Source organism: Felis catus, chromosome B2, assembly GCF_018350175.1.
Source record: "Felis catus isolate Fca126 chromosome B2, F.catus_Fca126_mat1.0, whole genome shotgun sequence".
Taxonomy (NCBI): domain Eukaryota; kingdom Metazoa; phylum Chordata; class Mammalia; order Carnivora; family Felidae; genus Felis; species Felis catus.
The window spans coordinates 50,750,890-50,769,707 of record NC_058372.1 but is presented as its reverse complement, the minus strand read 5'-3'; the positions used below and the strand labels follow the sequence as shown (position 1 = coordinate 50,769,707).

Sequence of the window (18,818 nt, the reverse complement as noted above, 5' to 3'; positions counted from 1 at the left end):
AAATGTTCATACTATCCAAAGCAATCTACACATTCAGTTCAGTCTCTATCAAAGTACCAACAGCATTTTTCACAGAACTAGAACAAATATTACTAAAATCTATATGGAACCACAAAAGACCCTGAATAGTCAAAGCAATTTTGAGAAAGAAGAACAAAGCTGAAGGTATCACAATTCCAGACTTCAAGATACAAAGCTATAGTTATCAAAATAGTAGTATACTGGCACAAAAATACACAACTATATCAGTGTAACAGAAGAGAAAGGCCAGAAATAAACCTGAACTTATATATCAATTAATCTATGATGGAGACAAGACTATAAAGGAAAAGACAGTCTCTTCAAATCAGTGGTACTGTGAAAACTGCATAGCTACCTGCAAAAGGATGAAACTGGACCACTTTCTTACACAACAACAAAAATAAACTCCAAATGGATTAAAGACCTGTGAGACCATAAAACTCCTAGAAAATAACAGGCAGGTATCTCTCTGATATTGGCCGTAGCAACATTTTTCTAGATATATCTCCTAAGGCAAGGGAAACAAAAGCAAAATAGATTATTGGGATTACACCAAAATAAAAAGCTTCTGAAGAGTGAAGGAAACCATTAACAAAATTAAAAGGCAATCTACTACATGGGAGAAGACATTTACAAATGATATATCCAATAAGGAGTTAATATCCAAAACATATAAAGAACCTATATATCTTACACACACACACACACACACACACACCCTACAAATGATCCAATTAAAAATGGGCACAGGACTTGAATAGACATTTTTCCAAAGAAGGCATACAGATGGACAACAGACACATAAAAACAGACTCAACATCATTAATCATTAGGGAAATACAAATCAGTACCGAAATGAGATATGACCTTATGCCTATCGGAATAGCTAGAATCAAAAAGACTAGAAATATTGGTGAGGATGTGGGAAAATGGCACCCTCATGCATTGTTGGTGGGAATACAAACTGGTGCAGCCACTGTGGAAAACACTATGGGGGTCCTCAAAAAATTAAAGATAAAAATACGATATGTTCCACTAATTCCACTGGGTATTTGCTCCCCCCTCCAAAAATGAAAACACTAATTCAAAAAGATATATGCGTTCCTATGTTTATTTCAGCATTATTTACAATAGTCAAGAGATGGAAGCAAGCCAAGTGCCCGTTGATAGATGAATAGATTTAAAAAAAGGGTATGTATAACCAATGAGATAGTATTCATAAAAAAGGATGAAATATTGCCATTTGAGACAACATGGGTGGACCTAGAGGGTATTATTCTAAATGAAACAAGTCAGAGAAAGACAAATATCATGATTTCACTTATATGTGGAAAATAAAAAGCAAAACAAATGAATAAGCAAATGAACAGAAAGTAGAATCAGACCTATAAATGTAAAGATGGTTGCCTGACTGGGGTGGGAATGAAGATAAGCAAAATGGGTAAAAGGGAGTGGTAAGTACAGGATTTGAGTTAGGGAATAAGTCGAAGGAATAAAAGATACATATAAGGAATACACTCAATGGTATTGTAATAGTGTTGTATGATAACAGATGGTAGCTATACCTGTAACATATAAACTTGTTGAATCACTATGTTATACACTTGAAACTTAGGCATCAACTATGGTGTTTCAACTATACTCAAATTTTTTAAAATTAAGAATAGAAATAACATGATCCAGTAAGTCTACTACTGGATATTTCACAAAGCAAACAAAAACATTAATTTGAAAACATACATCCACTCTTATGTTTATTGCAGCATTATTAACAATAGCTAAGTAATGGAAGCAACCTAAGTCCATTGATAGATAAATGGATAAAGATGATGTAGGGTATATAAATACAGTGGAATATTACTCAGCTATAAAAAAAGAATGAGATCTTGCCATTTGTGACAACATGGATGGACCTAGAGGGCATTATGCTAAGTGAAATAAGTCCAACAGTAAAAAACAAATACCATATGATTTCACTTATAAGTGGAACCTAAGAAAGAAAACAAATGGAGAGACAACAAGCCAGAAATAACAGAGAGCAAACTGGTTGTTGCCAGAGGGGAGGAAGCTGGGGGTAGGAGTGAAACCGGTGAAAGGTATTAAGAGGCACAAACTCCCAATTATAAAATAAGTAAGTTACAGAATAAAAAATACATGTAATATAGTTGATAATATTGTAATGATGTTGTATGGTGACAGAATGTAACTACACTTACCATGGTGAGCACAGCATAATGTATAGAACTGTTGAATCACTATGTCAGACACCTGAAACTAATATAACGTTGTAGGTCAACTATACTTCAACTTAAAAAGGAACGAAAACTAAAACCCTTAGAAGAAAACATAAAGGTAATTCTTCATGGCTTTGGATTTGGCAAATGATTCTAACATTTGACACCAAAAGCACAAGCAATCAAAGAAATAGTTATGTTGGACTTTATCAAAATTAAAAGCTTTTGTGCTTCAAAGGATGGCATCAAGAAAGTTAAAAGACAACCCATAGAATGGGAGAAAGTATTTGGCATTTCTCCCATAGAATGGGAGAAGGTATTGGCATTTACATATCTGAAAAGGGATTTGTATCTGGAATATATAAAGAACTCTTACAACCCAATAATAAAAAATAAATAAATAATCCGAATTAAAAATGGACACAAGATCTTGTATTAGTCATCTCCAGCTGCCATAACAATATCAGAGACTGGGAAGTTTATTTTTTTATTATTATTATTTTTTTTTAAAGACTGAGGAAAGTATGAAGAGCGTCTAACCCAGATTGGGTGGACCCGGGAAAACTCTTTTTTTTTTTTTTTTTTTTAATTTTTTTTTTCAACGTTTATTTATTTTTGGGACAGAGAGAGACAGAGCATGAACGGGGGAGGGGCAGAGAGAGAGGGAGACACAGAATCGGAAACAGGCTCCAGGCTCCGAGCCATCAGCCCAGAGCCTGACGTGGGGCTCGAACTCACGGACCGTGAGATCGTGACCTGGCTGAAGTCAGACGCTTAACTGACTGCGCCACCCAGGCGCCCCGTGACTGGGAAGTTTAAATAGCAGATATTTATTTCTCATATTTCTGAAGGCTGGAAAGTCCAAGATCAAGATGATAGCAGATTCAGTTCCTGATGCAGGCCTTCTTCCTTAGCCAGTAGACAGCAGCCTTCTCACTCTGTCCTTATGGAGAGAGAGAGAGAAAGCTAGACTTTCTTTTTTTGTTTGCATTCATTTTAATCTTTCCTAGTGTTTGTAAATTATAATCTGTAAAACGTAATATTTATCTATTGGATAGTTTGCTGTATGATATCTAGCAAGTCTCTTAACCTCTCTGTCTCTGTGTATCTCTCTTTTACGTACGTACGTACGTACGTACGTATGTATGTATGTATGTATGTATGTATTTTTAATTTACATCCAAGTTAGCATATAGTGCAATGATGATTTCAGGAATAGAATCCAGTGATTCATTGCCTACATATAACACCCCACACTCATCCCAACAAGTGTCCGCCTTATTGCCCCTTATCCATTTAGCCCACCCCCCCAACCAAAACCCCTCCAGCAACTCTCAGTGTATACTCTGTATTTAAGAGTCTCTTATGTTTTTCCCCTGCCTGTTTTTATATTATTTTTGCTTCCTTTCCCTTACGTTCATGTGTTTTGTAACTTAAATTCCACATCTGTGTGAAGTTATGTATTTGTCTTTCTATGACTAATTACGCTCAGCATAATACCCTCTAGTTCCATCCACGTTGTTGCAAATGGCAAGATTTCATGCTTTTTCATTGCCGAGTAATATTCCACTGTATATACATACCATATATACATACCACATCTCCTTTATCCATTCATCAGTCGATGGGTGTTTGTGCTCTTTCCATACTTTGGCTACTGTTGATAGTACTACTATAAATATTGGGATGCATGTGCCCCTTCCAAACAGCATACCTGTATTCTTTGGCTAAACTTCTATTAGTGCAATTACTATGTCATAGGTTAGTTCTGTTTTTAATTTTTGAAGAACCTCCATGCAGTTTTCCAGAGTGGCTGCACCTGTTTGCATTCCTACCATCAAGGCAAAGGGGTTCCTCTTTCTCCACATCCTTGCCAACATCTGTTGTTGCCAGAGTTGTTAATTTTACCCATTCTGACAGGTATGAGGTGATATCTCATTGTGGTTTTGATTTGTATTTCCCTGATGATGAATGATGTTGATCATTTTTTTAAGGGGCTGTTAGCCATCTGGATGTCTTCTTTGGAAAAGTGTCTATTCATGTATTTTGCCCATTTCTTCACTGGATTATTTGTTTTTTTGGGTGCTGAGTTTGATCAGTTCTTTATAGATTTTGGATATGTACCATGTATTAGATATGTGATTTTAAAATATCTTCTCCCATTCTCTCAGTTGTCTTTTAGTTTTGCTGATTGTTTCCTTTGCTGTGCAGAAGTTTTTTATCTTGATGATGTCCCAATAGATCATTTTTCTTCTTCTTTTAATAAGAATGCTAATCCCATCATGGGACCCCACCATCATGACCTTATTTAAACCTAGTTACTTCCCAAAGGTCCTACCTCCAAATACCATTACACTCAGTGTTAGGGCTCCAACATAAAATTTGGCAAGGAAACACATTTAGTCCATAAAAGATCTCAATAGACATTTTTTCAAAAAAAAAATGCAGATGGAAAATAAGCCCATGAAGAGATTCTTGAAATCATTAGGGATATGTAAATCAAAACCATAATGAAATGCCACTTCATACCCATCAGATGGCTAGAATCAGTCAGATAATAACAAGTGTTGACAAGGATGTGAAGGAATCAGAACCTTCCTACCCCTGCTGGTGGGAATGTGAAATAGTGCAGCCACTTTGGAGAACAGCCCAGCAGTTCCGCAAATGATTAAACATAGATTTACCACATGATCCAGAAATTCTACCTCTAGGTAAATAGTGAGAAAAATGAAAACATGTCCACAAAGAAATTTGTTAATGAATATTTATTGCAGCATTATTGCAATATCTGATAGAAATAATTCAAATGTCTATCAATGGGCAAATGGATAAAGAAAACATGATATATTCATTCAATGAAATGTATAGAATATGATTTAGCTATAAAAAGGAATGAAGTGTTAATACATGTTACAACATACATGAGTCTTGAAAACATTATGCTGAGTGAAATAAGGCAGTCACATATACACACACACACACACACACACACACACACACACACACCTACTCACTATATAATTTCATTCATATGGAAGTCCAGAATAAAGAAATCTATAAATCTATACTGGAAAGTAGATTAGTGGTTGCCTAAGGCTGGGGAGAAGGAAATGGGAGATAGCAGTGATAGCTAAAGACTATGGAGTTTCTAAAAAACAACAAAAAAGAGTATGGAGTTTCTTTTTGAAGTCATGAAAACGTTTTAAAATTGACTCTACTGATCTTTGCAGGTAGCTGTGAATATACTAAAAATCATTAAATTTCACATTTTAAATGGACTAAGTGGGTAAGTTGTACAGTATGTTAATTATATCTCAATAAAGCTTTTTAAAACCTTATACAGTAATTTTGTTTTGAATATGATAATTGCAGTATCTGATGCCTTTGGGGTTTCTTCATTCATGAGGGTATGTTTTCCTGTCTGTTTGTCGGTCTTCATTCATTGGCTCCTATTTGATTTTTATCCCTAGAAATTTTGGGCCATTAAATGAGGTACGCTTTCTTCCAGAGATGATTGGCATTTGTTTCTGCCAGTAATGAAGGATACTGTTAACCTGGGACCAGTTTGGGTCCCTTTAGGATCTCTGACTTCATCCAGGAGTCTCAAGTATATCTCCCCCATTCTATGCAGCCCAAGATTTTGTTTGGTGTCAGTGCTGATGTTAGTACTTAACGCAGCCTCACTTATGTGTCTGCCTACAATTCACCTCTCACAAATTTGTTTCTTTGGGTTGGGTTTGTGAGAGATTTCTCTGACCTCCTGAGGAGCCCAGAAGTGCAATAAGAATTGTTTTACAGTAGTGGTCTTTGTAGAATGTAGATGACCATACAGCCCAAAATGGAAGTCTCTCAGGCAGGTTTTATTTTTTTTATCATGAATGTTCACAGAAAATTTGCTTCATTGAATATAATTAATTCCTCCTTTTTTTTCTAGCTCTTATGGGAATATTGGGTATTCTAGACTGGTCTTCCCCCAAAAGGAAGGCATTAAGGCATTTAACTAACAGATGCTATATGACATATACAGCAAACATAAAGTATGTATACCCAAACCAAGGTACTTGGCCTGAGCTATCTGCAGAACTTTTTAAAAATATAAGTACTAGGGTCCCACTCATGGTAAGTCTGTTTCTATCAGTTCACCAACTCCATCTGCTTTACTAACCAGACATCCATCATCCAAACCAAAGATGGAATTATCTTCTTCACTAATTCTAGTAGAAAACACTTATTAAAAGATTACCATGAGAAGGGTATTGCATTAGTACTTTACTTGGACTTCTCATGTATTTATCACCACAGTCTTACAAGGGATATATCAATATTATTCCCACTTTACAGATGAGGAAAATGAGACTCAAAGAGATTAAATAACGTCGTAAATGTATTAGCAGAGGTAAAAGCTAGAGACCCAACAGAGACCCAGCAATAATTCAGGGGTTTATTTCTCACATTACAACCTGGGTTCAGCATAGCAGGTTGGCAGGAAAATATGCTTCATGTGGTCATTCAGAAACCCAGTTCCTTCCAATTTATTTCTTTAGCACTTTAGCACCTTTAGTACTATGCCCTCATCTCAGGCTTAAAACTGATTTGTGGGAAAGACAAAAAGAGCCTAAAGAAGGCATGCTGACTGTCTGAAGACCTCAGCCCAGAGGTATCTTCTCCACATACCTATCTTCTCCAATTCCACTGAGGAGAACTGAGTCACATGGCCACACTTAACTACAAAGGATCCTGGGAAAGAGGGTGAAGCAAGACAGCCCTGGGCCTTACTATAATACCATCAGTATGGAAAAGGTGGAGAATGAATTTTTATGGACAATCTCTGATGAAATTAATATTAAGAAACCATCCCTTTCATTCATGATATCCTCATCTCTCATTTGGACTACTTGATCTCCCTACTCCCACTCTAAAGCTCTGTATTGCATCACTCACACAAAGTCAGAGCAATTCATTATAAATATGTCAGATTGTGTCATTCCTCTGCTCAAAATCTCTTGTGTCTTCTGTTCTGATCTAGAATGAAATCCAAAGTCCTTACCATAGCTGATAAGCCCCACCCAATATTGCTTCTGACCATTACTCATGCTTTATTTTTCCTTTCTTCCTATTGCTTACCCTGGCTCCAGCCACAGTGGTCATTTTGCTCATTTTTTTTAATGTTTATTTTTGGGGCACCTGGGTGGCTCAGTTGGTTAACTGGCCAACTTTAGCTCAGGTCATGATCTCAAGGCTTGTGAATTCGAGCCCCGTGTCGGTCTCTGTGCTGACAGCTCAGAGCCTGGAGCCTATTTCAGATTCTGTGTCTCCCTCTCTCTTTGCTCTTACCCTGTTTGTGTTCTGTCTCTCTCTCTAAAATAAACAAACATTAATTCTATGTTAATTTATTTTTGAGAGAGAGAGACAGAGAGAGAGAGAGAGAGAGAGAGAGAGAGTGTGTGTGTGTGTGTGTGTGTGTGTGTGTGTGTGTGTGTGTGTTGGGGAGGGGGAGAGAGAGAGGGAGCCAGAGTATCTGAAGCAGGCTCTATGCAGACAGTAGAGAACCTGATATATGGCTCAAACTCATGAACCACAAGATCATGGACCTGAGCCAAAGTCAGATGCTTCACCAACTGAGCCACCCAGGCTCCCCTCATTTTGTTCTTTCTTAAGCAGGTCAAGCAAGCTACCACCTTTGAACCTTTACATCTGCTGTTATAATAAGAAGCCAGCAAAATAAACTCAAAATAAAGAGTATTTCAGGCAAAGGGAAGGTCTGGAATAGTTAAGATGAAATTGAGACTCATTGACAAGAATACCATAATAGTAGGGGACTCCAACACCCCACTTACAACAATGGACAGATCATCTAAGCAGCAAAATCAACAGAGAAACAATGGCTTTGAATGACACACTGGACTGGATGGACTTAAAAGATATATTCAGAACATTTCATCCTAAAGCAGAGGAATACACATTCTTCCTGAGCACACATGGAACATTCTCCAGAATGGATCACATACTGGGTCACAAATCAGCGCTCAACAAGTACAAAAAGATTGAGATCATACCTTGCCTATTTTCAGACTACAACACTATGAAACTCGCAATCAACCACAAGAAAAAATTGCAAAGACCATGAATACTTGGGGGTTAAAAAAACATCTAAAGAATGAATGGGTAAACCAAGAAATTAAAAAGGAAATCAAAAGTACATGGAAGCCACTGAAAATGAAAACACGATAGCCCAAAACCTCTGAGATGCAGCAAAGGTGGTCATAAGAGGAAAGTATATAGCAATCCAGGCATTCCTAAAGAAGGAAGAAAGGTCTCAGATACACAACTAACTTTACACCTAAAAGAGCTGGGGGAAAAAACAGCAAATAAAGCCCAAAACCAGAAGAAGGTAAATAATAAAGATTAGAGCAGAAATCAACGATCTCAAAATCAAAAAACCACGCTAACAGATCAGTGAAACCAGGAGATGGTTCGTTGAAAGAGTTAACAAAAATGATAAACTCCTAGACAGACTGATAAAAATGTAAAGGACCCAAATAAATAAAATCATGACTGAAAGAGGAGAAACCACAATAAACACTGAAGAAATACAAACAATAATAAGAGAATATTATGAGCAATTACATGCCAATAAATTGGGCAATCTGGAAGAAATGGAAAAACATATAAACCACAAAAACTGAAACATGAAAAAATAGACAATTTGAACAGACCCATAACTAGGAAAGAAATCGAATTAGTAATCAAAAATTTCCCCCAAAAAACAAGAGTCCAGGGTGTATGGCTTTCCAGGGGAATTCTACCAAACATTTAAATAAGAGTTAACACCATTCTCTTGAAGCTGTTCCAAAAAATAGAAATGGAAGGAAAATTTCCAAACTCATTCTTTGAGGCCAGCATTAACTTGGTTCCAAAACCAAAGACCCTCACTAAAAAGGAGAACTACAGATCAATTTCCCTGATAAATGTGGATGCAAAAATTCTCAACAAGATACTAGAAAACCAGATCCAACAATACATTAAAAGTATTATTCACCACATTCAAGTGAAATTTACTCCTGGGATGCAGGGTTGGTTCAATATCCTCAAATCAATCAATGTGATATATCACATTAATAAAAGAAAGAATAAGCACCACGTGATCCTGTCAATAGATGCAGAAAAAGCATATGGCAAAATAAAGCATCCTTTCCTGATAACAACCCTCAAGTAAGTAGGGATAGAAGGAACATACCTCAAGATCATGAAGGTCACATATAAAAGACTCACAGCTAATATCTTCCTCAATGCAGAAAAACTGAGAGCTTTCCCCTTAAGGTCAGGAACACAACAAGGATGTCCACTACACCACTGTTATTCAACATAGCATTGGAAGTCTAGCCTTGTCAATCAGACAACACAAAGAAATAGAAGGCATCCAAATCAGCAAGGAGGAAGTCAAACTTTCCACTTTTTGCAGATGACATAATACTCTATGTGGAAAACCCAAAAGAGTCCACCAAAAAACTGCTAGAACTGATACATAAATTCAGCAAAGTCACAGGATATAAAATCAATGTTCAGAAAGCAGTTGCATTTCTATACACCAATAATGAAGCAGCAGAAAGAGAAATCAAAGAATCAATCCCATTTATAATTGCACCAAAAACCATAAAAATACCTAGGAATAAACTGAACCAAAGAGGTGAATAATCTATACATTGAAAACTATAGAAAGCTTATGAAAGAAATTGAATAAGACCCAAAACACAGAAAAACATTCCATGTTCATGGATTAGAAGAACAAGTATTGTTAAAAATGTCAATACTATCCAAAGCAATCTACATATTCAATGCAATCCCTGTCAAAATAACACCAACATTCTTCACAGAGCCAGAACAATCTTAAAATATGTATGGAACCAGAAAAGACCCCAAATAGCCAAAGTAATGTTGAAAAAGAAAACCAAAGCAGGAGGCATCACAATCCCAGACTTCAAGCTGTATTACAAAGCTGTAATCATCAAGACAGTATGCAACTGGCACAAAAACAGACACTCAGATCAATGGAACACAATAGAGAACCCAGAAATGGACCCACAAATGTATAGCCAACTAACCTTTGACAAAGCAGAAAGAATATCCAATGGAAAAAAAAAATTCTCTTCAGCAAATGGTGTTGGGTAAACTGGACAGTGACATGCAGAAGAATGATCCTGGACCACTTTCTTACACCACACACAAAAATAAGCTCAAAATGGACGAAAGACCTAAACATAAGATAGGAAGCCATCAAAACCCTAGAGGATAAAGCCGGCAACCTCCTTAACCTCAGTCAAAGCAACTTCTTACTTGACACGTTTCCAGAGGCAAGGGAATCAAAAGCAAAAATGAACTATTGGGACGTCATCGGGATAAAAATCTTCTGCACAGCAAAGTAAACCATCAGCAAAACTAAAAGGCAACTGACAGAATGGGAAAAGATATTTGCAAATGACATTAGATAAAAGGCTAGTATCCAAAATCTATAAAGAACTTATCAAACTCAACACCTAAAAAACAAAAAATCTAGTGAAGAAATGGGCAAAAGAAATTAATAGACGCTTTTCCAAAGAAGACATCCAGATGGCTAACAGACACATGAAAAGATGTTCAACATCACTCATCATCAGGGAAATACAAATCAAAACCACAACGAGATATCACCTCATACCTGTCAAAATGACTAACATTAACAACTCAGGCAACAACAGATGTTGGCGAGGATGTGGAGAAAGAGGAACCCTTTTGCACTGCTGGTGGGAATGCAAACTGGTGCAGCCACTCTGGAAAACATCATGGAAGTTCCTCAAAAACTTAAAAATAGAACTACCCTATGACCCAGCAATTACACTACTAGGTATTTATCTAAAGGAAACAAAAATGCTGATTAGAAGGGGCACATGTACCCCAATGTTTATAGCGTGCTATGGACAGTAGGCAAAGTATGGAAAGAGCCCAAATGTCCATCAACTGATGAATGGATAAAGAAGATGCGGTATATATATACAAGGAATACTACTCAACAATCAAAAAGAATGAAATCTTCTCATTTGCAACAACATGGATGGAACTAGAGGGTGTTATACCAAGCTAAATAAGTCAGAGAAAGACAAATATCATATGATTTCACTCATATATAGAATTTAAGAAACAAAACAAATGAACATAGTGGAAGAGAAGCAAAAGTAAGATAAAAACAGAGAGGGAGGCAAACCACAAGAGAGTCTTAAATATAAGGAAAAAATAGAGGGTTGCTGTTGGGATGTTAAGTGAGGGAATGGGTTAAATGGGTGATGGGAATTAAGGAGATACTTTTTCGGATGAACACTGGGTGTTATTATGTAAGTGATGAATCACTGAATTCTATTCCTGAAATCATTATTACACTATATGGTAACTAACTTGGATTTAATTTTTTAAAAATAAATAAAAAGTAAATTAATAAAAAAACAGGAAAAAATCAAAAAACAACAAAAAAAGAATTTACCCTGCAGATTATATATACTTCCAAAGCACACATACACACACTGCTAAAATGACACAAATATAAGGTTATTCTTCGCAATACTTGTTTGTAAATATAGAGTATTAGAAATAAAAATGTTCTCCATCAAGAAGAGTTTAATAAACCATGGTGCATCTACACAAATAAGAAGCCAGCTCCTCTTCCACAAAACCTATGAATGTCAGTTTTCCTTTACCCTCAGCCCTAAATTTTTTTTTTTATTCTCACCCATTGTCATGGCTTTAAATATCTTCAGAGAAAATGTCTCATTTCAGAAACCTGATACTTACCTTGTTTCATTCTCCTTTATTCTCTTCACCAAATACCATTAGCTTACCTCAGAGACAGATTTCAAAACTTTTTAAAACAGCCTTATTGATGTGCAAATGACATAACTGAACTACACATGATTAAAGTGTAATATTTGCTAAGTGTTATGCTATCACCACAATCAAGATAATAAACATATCCATTACCCTCAAAAGTTTCCTAATTTCCCCCTTGTAATCCCTCTAGACCATCCCCTCCACCACCCCACACTCTCATCCTGAGGCAGTCATTGGTATGCTGTCACCATAGCTTAGTTTGCTTTTCTAGAATTTAATATAAATAGAATCATACAGCATGAGCTTTTTTTCAAGCTTCTTTCTTACACAGTAATTATTTTGAGAGTCCTCTAAGTTATTACATGTATTCATAGGTCACTCCTTTTATTGCCAAGTAGTTCTCCATTGTATTGAAATACCACAATTCGTTTAAATTTACTTACTGATGTTCTGGATGAAAAAGTGTATGTAATCCATCTGGTTCCCTTCATTTAAAAAAATTATATTTCTTCCTTCTATTTTTAAAGTTTCCCCTAGTCTACTCCCTTCTCTAACAGGTAGGTATAAGGATTTCTTAAGTGATCTTCTATCTTCTAGTCTTCATTCTACCCAAATTGTCCACCCTATTGTCCACACTACAACTATAGCTAGCCTTTAAAAAACATATTAGTGTATAGTACTCTCTTATTTAAAGCCCCTTAAGAACCACCACTCTCTCCCTTCTCCCCAACTACCCAATATACTAAGAATAAAACCCAAACTCTATAACCCTAAAATATATCTTATACAACCTGACTTCTTTTACTTCATCTAGCACCACCATCTTTCACGCTTGTGTTTCTTGACCTATATGATCTTTCTCTCATTTCCTCAGGAGTCCTAAAATCTTTCTATTCCAAGTATTTTTCACATGCTTTCCCCTCTTCTTGGAATCCTCTTTTCCACTTTATCTACTCTCTTGCAACTTTTCCCATTCTTCCTTTTAAGTTTCTGAGAAATCAGTAGCCGATTATAAAAACACCATTCTAAATTTTCTCCCACCCTTGAGGAGGTTAAGAGATGGAATGACCCATTCTTAAAGTGGAGCAAGGATCTTCAAGCTAAGGAAGAAAGAAAATGAGCAAGGCAAAAACTAGTTAAGTCCATGATCCTGATGTTCAAAGTGCAAAAAGTCAAGTCTTGGGGGGGGGGGCGGGGGGGCACGGTGGGTGTCACCAAATCTTTTCATAGATAATGACCACATCGCAGTGACCAAAAATAAAATATGTATGACTGAAAACAGTTAAGAATATAAAAGACAGCCTTGAAGATACATACTATATGAAATGAAAAAAGATGGACAGGGGCGCCTGGGTGGCGCAGTCGGTTAAGCGTCCGACTTCAGCCAGGTCACGATCTCGCGGTCCGGGAGTTCGAGCCCCGCGTAGGGCTCTGGGCTGATGGCTCAGAGCCTGGAGCCTGTTTCCGATTCTGTGTCTCCCTCTCTCTCTGCCCCTCCCCCGTTCATGCTCTGTCTCTCTCTGTCCCAAAAATAAATAAAAAAATTTGAAAAAAAAATTAAAAAAAAAAAGAAAAAAGATGGACATTATTAGAGATTACTGATATGGAATACAGTCAAGAGAGATATAAAAATAATTGGTATTCCTAAAGAAAAGAGGCAAGAACATAACAAAAAGATCTGAAAGATTTAGGGGTGTCTGGGTGGCTCAGTCAGTTAAGCATCCAACTTCAGCTCAGGCCAGGATCTCATGGTTTGTGCTGATAGCTCAGAGCCTGGAGCCTGCTTCAGATTCTGTGTCTCCCTCCCTCTGTGCCCCTCCCCCACTCTCAGTCTCTCTCTCAAAAATTAAACATTAAAAAAAATTTTTTTTAAAGACTTCAAAGATTTAATAACAAAAAATAAAGACTGAAGCCATTAGAAAAATTTCCTCAGGATAATTTGGTAAGGAATTAAATATTCCTATGCCTAGTCTTATCATGAACTAAACTAAAACCTTTAGGAACATCCATGTAGAAAAAGAAAATCTCCTACAAGTATGAAGGCTAAATGGGAAATATAGAATCAGACTAACTTCAGACTTCTCTGCAGCAACATTTATTGCCAGAAGATGTTGGAGCTTTATTTATAAAGTTCTGAGGAAGGAAGGGATAATTTGGGGCCCAACAATTGGTCCTTCAAACATAAAGACAAGAAACAGACTTTCTCAAATAAGCAACAGTTCATGAAACTGAGTACTCAGGAATTCTCTGAATAAGTCATCCAACTACAAAATCCAGCAAACCATTGAGTAAGTGAAAATAAAGAATCTAGAAATAGATGTTCTGTGACCAATGAATGCAGCTAATTAAAGAAAAAGCTACAGTGTGAGAATTATAGTTATGGGAAAGAACAAATTTGTGAATCTTGATTATGTAAAAATAATAACAGGATTAACAGAAACATTAAAGCAATGAGGTTAGAAGAATGTGAAGTTTCTCATTTTCAGAGCAGGAAGTCATAGGTAGTGTTTAAATTGAACCATTTTGGTAGTTTTTCTTTTTTTAAGTAAAAGGAACTTTAAAATTTTTTAAGTTACCTTTTAGTAAATAAAATTGCTTGATATGAACAAGTTATTATTAATCTCAGGTTGTGCAATTCTACCAATTCCATTTGCTTTTCTCCTGTTAAATTCAAGTAAAGATAAATTTAATATTTTTACTTTTGAAAAGCATTTAGAAGATCCTATTTTTATTAATTATATCTATATACATGTATAAATACATGTATAAAGGGATGACTAGGATGATAAAATGATGTCTGCCAAATATTAATGATAATTATTTCTAGGTAGTTGATAGTGTTTTGTTTTGTTTTTTAATTTTTGTTTTTGCTTTCTTCTCTAATTTGTCCCTAGTACTTAGTTTCTGGTGTTAAGTGTGAATCAATTTTATAAAACCAGTACTTTTTAAATGAGTCCTTGTCTTCTGAACAATCACAGGGGATGGCTGGGGAAAGGGTAGTAGACCAGAAGTCCTGCTGATCACGGGTCTCACACTTGCAAAGACAAGAAACTTAGATTTGGGTGGGGGTAGGGGGTTCTCTCCAAAGGAAGACAGACATACTGTGAGATACACCAACAGAATTAAACATTTAAAACACTACGTTTTCTTTTTAAAAAATCACACCTGGATTCTCAAGATGTCCATGTCTCTTTCACAACCTGATAGCATTTGGCATACATTATTCAAAGTTAAGAAAAGCTAATTTAACACACCAGGAGTGAAATGGCTCCAAGAAGGATTCCTTTTCCTAATAGATCATACCCAATTCAGAGCTTTCTGTCAGGCAAATATTATGCAACACTGACACTGCCACCTATAGCTTCAAGCAATGAATAAAAGGATAACCAATGCAAACATTTTTTTTTTAATTAGAATGCTCATAGCTGATTACTTATGTAGATTTTAGTTTGACTGGTTCACCTTTGCTCTGCCCTGATCACTCAATTCCTAATCTTACTACTGGACTTCAGCAGAACTCACCACTACTTATCTTACAACGAGATTTCTGATTAGATTATCTACTTATCTTTGGCAATTGAACTTACCTCACACCATGGGTTTAAGTTCCCTCATCTCTCTTGCCTCATTGCTGGCTGCATAGTGTGATATTACACAAAATGAACCAAGGAAGCAGTAAAACTCACTTGCTCATTAAAGTTTCTGTGGCAATGAAGGGTGAAAAGTGTTCATAAGTGTGTTGAAATATTCTATCCAGATCAACACCCAGGATGATAAAATTGAGCTCCTTATGGTAAAGTAGTTCAGGGTTGTAACTGTGCCAGAGGTGTGATATAAATAGTTTTCAACCTGTAGTTAGAAGATGTAGGTTCAAATCCTTGCTCTACATGAGCAGACTTGCTATACAAGAAATCCTAATAACTCCAATCTTCCTAAGAAACAAAGAGCACCAGTAAGGATAACTACACGGCATAAATGTATTTGTGTTAGTGACTTTTCTTCTTCTATCTTATTTAAAAGACAATTGCATAATGAAATAATTATAAAATTGTTGATGGGCTTGTAATGTGTAAAGATGTAATTGCAGGACAATCATAGCATGAAGAAAGGGAAAGGAGAAGGAGTGATATTGTAATAGAAAAAAAGATGGAAAGGTGCCTCGCTGGCTCAGTGGATAGAGCCATTTGGGTCATGAATTTAAGCCCCTTGTTAGGGGTAGAGTTTACTTAAAAAATAAAGATAAAAAGATAAATGACAAAATTTAATTTAAAAATGGAGAAAATAAACAGAATAATCCTAGCTCTGCCAGTTGTATAGCCTTGAGCAATTTCTCTTTTTACCAAACCTGAGTCTTAAAGTTCTCCATACACCGACTATAATACTTATCTTATTAAGTAAAATATTGTTTTATAAGGTTGTTCAGAGGATTAAGTGAAAACAATGTTCTGGAAACATTTTGTACAATTATTTGCAGAAGTGTTCAAGAAATGTTAAAATAAATGCTTCTTCTGGATAGTGGGCAACTGGCAGTTTAGTACACTCTTTTCCCCACTTTTCTGTATCTTGAAAATTTTTTATAGTTAAAAAAAATTTTATTCCTGCTTCCTTCCCTTTATGATGGTGTGGGGAGTACTTTCTGATTTAAACCATAAATTTATAAATGACCATGGAGGAAGGGGAGGATAACTAGATGACTAAACCAGTTGTCTCCACAAGGATTTTCTTAAGGGATACAAATAGATGAGACATGAATTAGTAAGTTCTCAGCTCCACTTTACACAGAGATATGTCACATAATCTTGAAATGCAAAAATCCAGATTCAGAAAGGCAATTCTTTACCTTTGTTCCCTGCCCTCTGGGATGGTTGCCAATGAGCCACACTCCTGGTATTCATGTCCCTGTATAATCCCCTACCCTGGAGCCACAGCTGGATCTAGTGAGTGACTTCTAATAGAATACAAAAAAGTAATGGAATGTCACTTCTGAGATTAAGTTGTTTATCTGCTGGCTCTAGATGAAGCAAGGGGCCATGTTGTAAGCTGCCTTATGGGGAGGCCCTTGAACAAGGAATGACCGTGTATGTGAACTTGGAAGTGGACATGGAAATGACTTCAGTTCTGCTGACACTGTGATGGCAGCCTCATGAAAGAACCTAAACCACAGGACCCAGATAAGCAGCACAATTCCTGATTCAAATAAACTGTCAGATAATAAATGTTGTTGTTTTAAGCTGCTTAATGTTGGGGCAATTTCTTATATTACATTGTAGAACTAATACACCTGTCTCTTGGAAAAAGGATTTACTGTAGAATGTCTATAAAGATTTCGTGTAGATTAAAAATAAGGTAAGTCTTTCCAGAAATTGACTTACATTCAATTGTTTCAAGAACATGTCTATTGCATGAAGCATATTTCAGATAGCATACAGAGTAGTTACACTTACCACCCAGAACATTCTTTAAAATTTTAAGTTAAAATTTTATCAATTTTTACCTTAAGATTCTCCTTGTCTATTTGTCATGCCCAGTGTTATCACCCCAATGCTTCTACATGAAATCAATTTGCTAAAAACAAGAAGAATAAGGAATTGGAGGGGAAAAATGACAAATAAAAAAAAAAGAATAAGAAACAACATCACTAGAGGTCATCAGGTTTTCACTGGCCACAAGGGATTTACAAAGTAGAGTTTTAAAAGCACTTTGCATGCCAAGAAGAATCACTGAGAAAAATAATTACCCACATTGATGTGTATTCCTTAGCTGAATCATGACGAAACCTCCTACATTTTCTGGGACAGTCCCAGTTGCAAATTGTCTGCTCTACTTTCCCCAAATCAGTTTGTACTTGCCAAATCACATGTCTTGATTTCAGTTTGGAAATTATGGATCTTTGCAATCCTGAAGGATGTTCCTAGTCTAGTGCTATGCATCTGATCTTTGTAATAATATCACTTGTGTCATGTCTACTACATGCCAAGAACTGGGTTAAGTGTTTCACATGTATCATCTCATTTGCTCTTTATAAATAAGATTCTTATAGGGGCGCCCGGGTGGCGCAGTCGGTTAAGCGTCCGACTTCAGCCAGGTCAGGATCTCGCAGTCCGGGAGTTCCAGCCCCGCGTCGGGCTCTGGGCTGATGGCTCAGAGCCTGGAGCCTGTTTCCAATTCTGTGTCTCCCTCTCTCTCTGCCCCTCCCCCGTTCATGCTCTGTCTCTCTCTGTCCCAAAAAATAAATAAACGTTGAAAAAAAATAAATAAATAAATAAATAAATAAATAAATAAATAAATAAATAAATAAGATTCTTATAATGTGCTCTTTATAGACAAGAACACTGATGGACTTAGAAAGATTAAATAACTCACCTGAGGTTACAAGCTAACATGTGGCATAGCCAAGATCAAGTCCCAGTCTGAATGACACAAAAGCCCAAGCTCCTAGCCATTGTACCATCCTGATATCAAAGTACAGAAAACAGTCAGAGAAACATTAATTCTGAAATTCTTCCATAAACTCTTTATAAGTAAATACTAATATTCACCTGAATGTTTCACCTAATGGTTAGTGGGGACAGATCAAATACAGGGATGTCATACAGTATAGGAGGCATGTGCCCTTCCTTTCTTGGCCACACTACTATCCAGCTATAGAAATTTACAAAGCCATGGACATTTGTTTCCCTCGCATGGTCTTTAAGGTCACGGTCCTCC

General features: G+C 36.3%; 1 long non-coding RNA gene across 1 annotated transcript in view; it reads right to left on the bottom strand.

The window, feature by feature from the left end:
* Positions 1–3,004: 3,004 nt before the first annotated feature.
* LOC123385398 overlaps positions 3,005–18,818 on the bottom strand; it is a 72,820-nt gene continuing 57,006 nt past the window's right edge. Inside the window, exon 3 of the long non-coding RNA XR_006597837.1 lies at positions 3,005–3,198. This is a non-coding gene — a long non-coding RNA (uncharacterized LOC123385398). The remainder of the gene's footprint in view (positions 3,199–18,818) is intronic.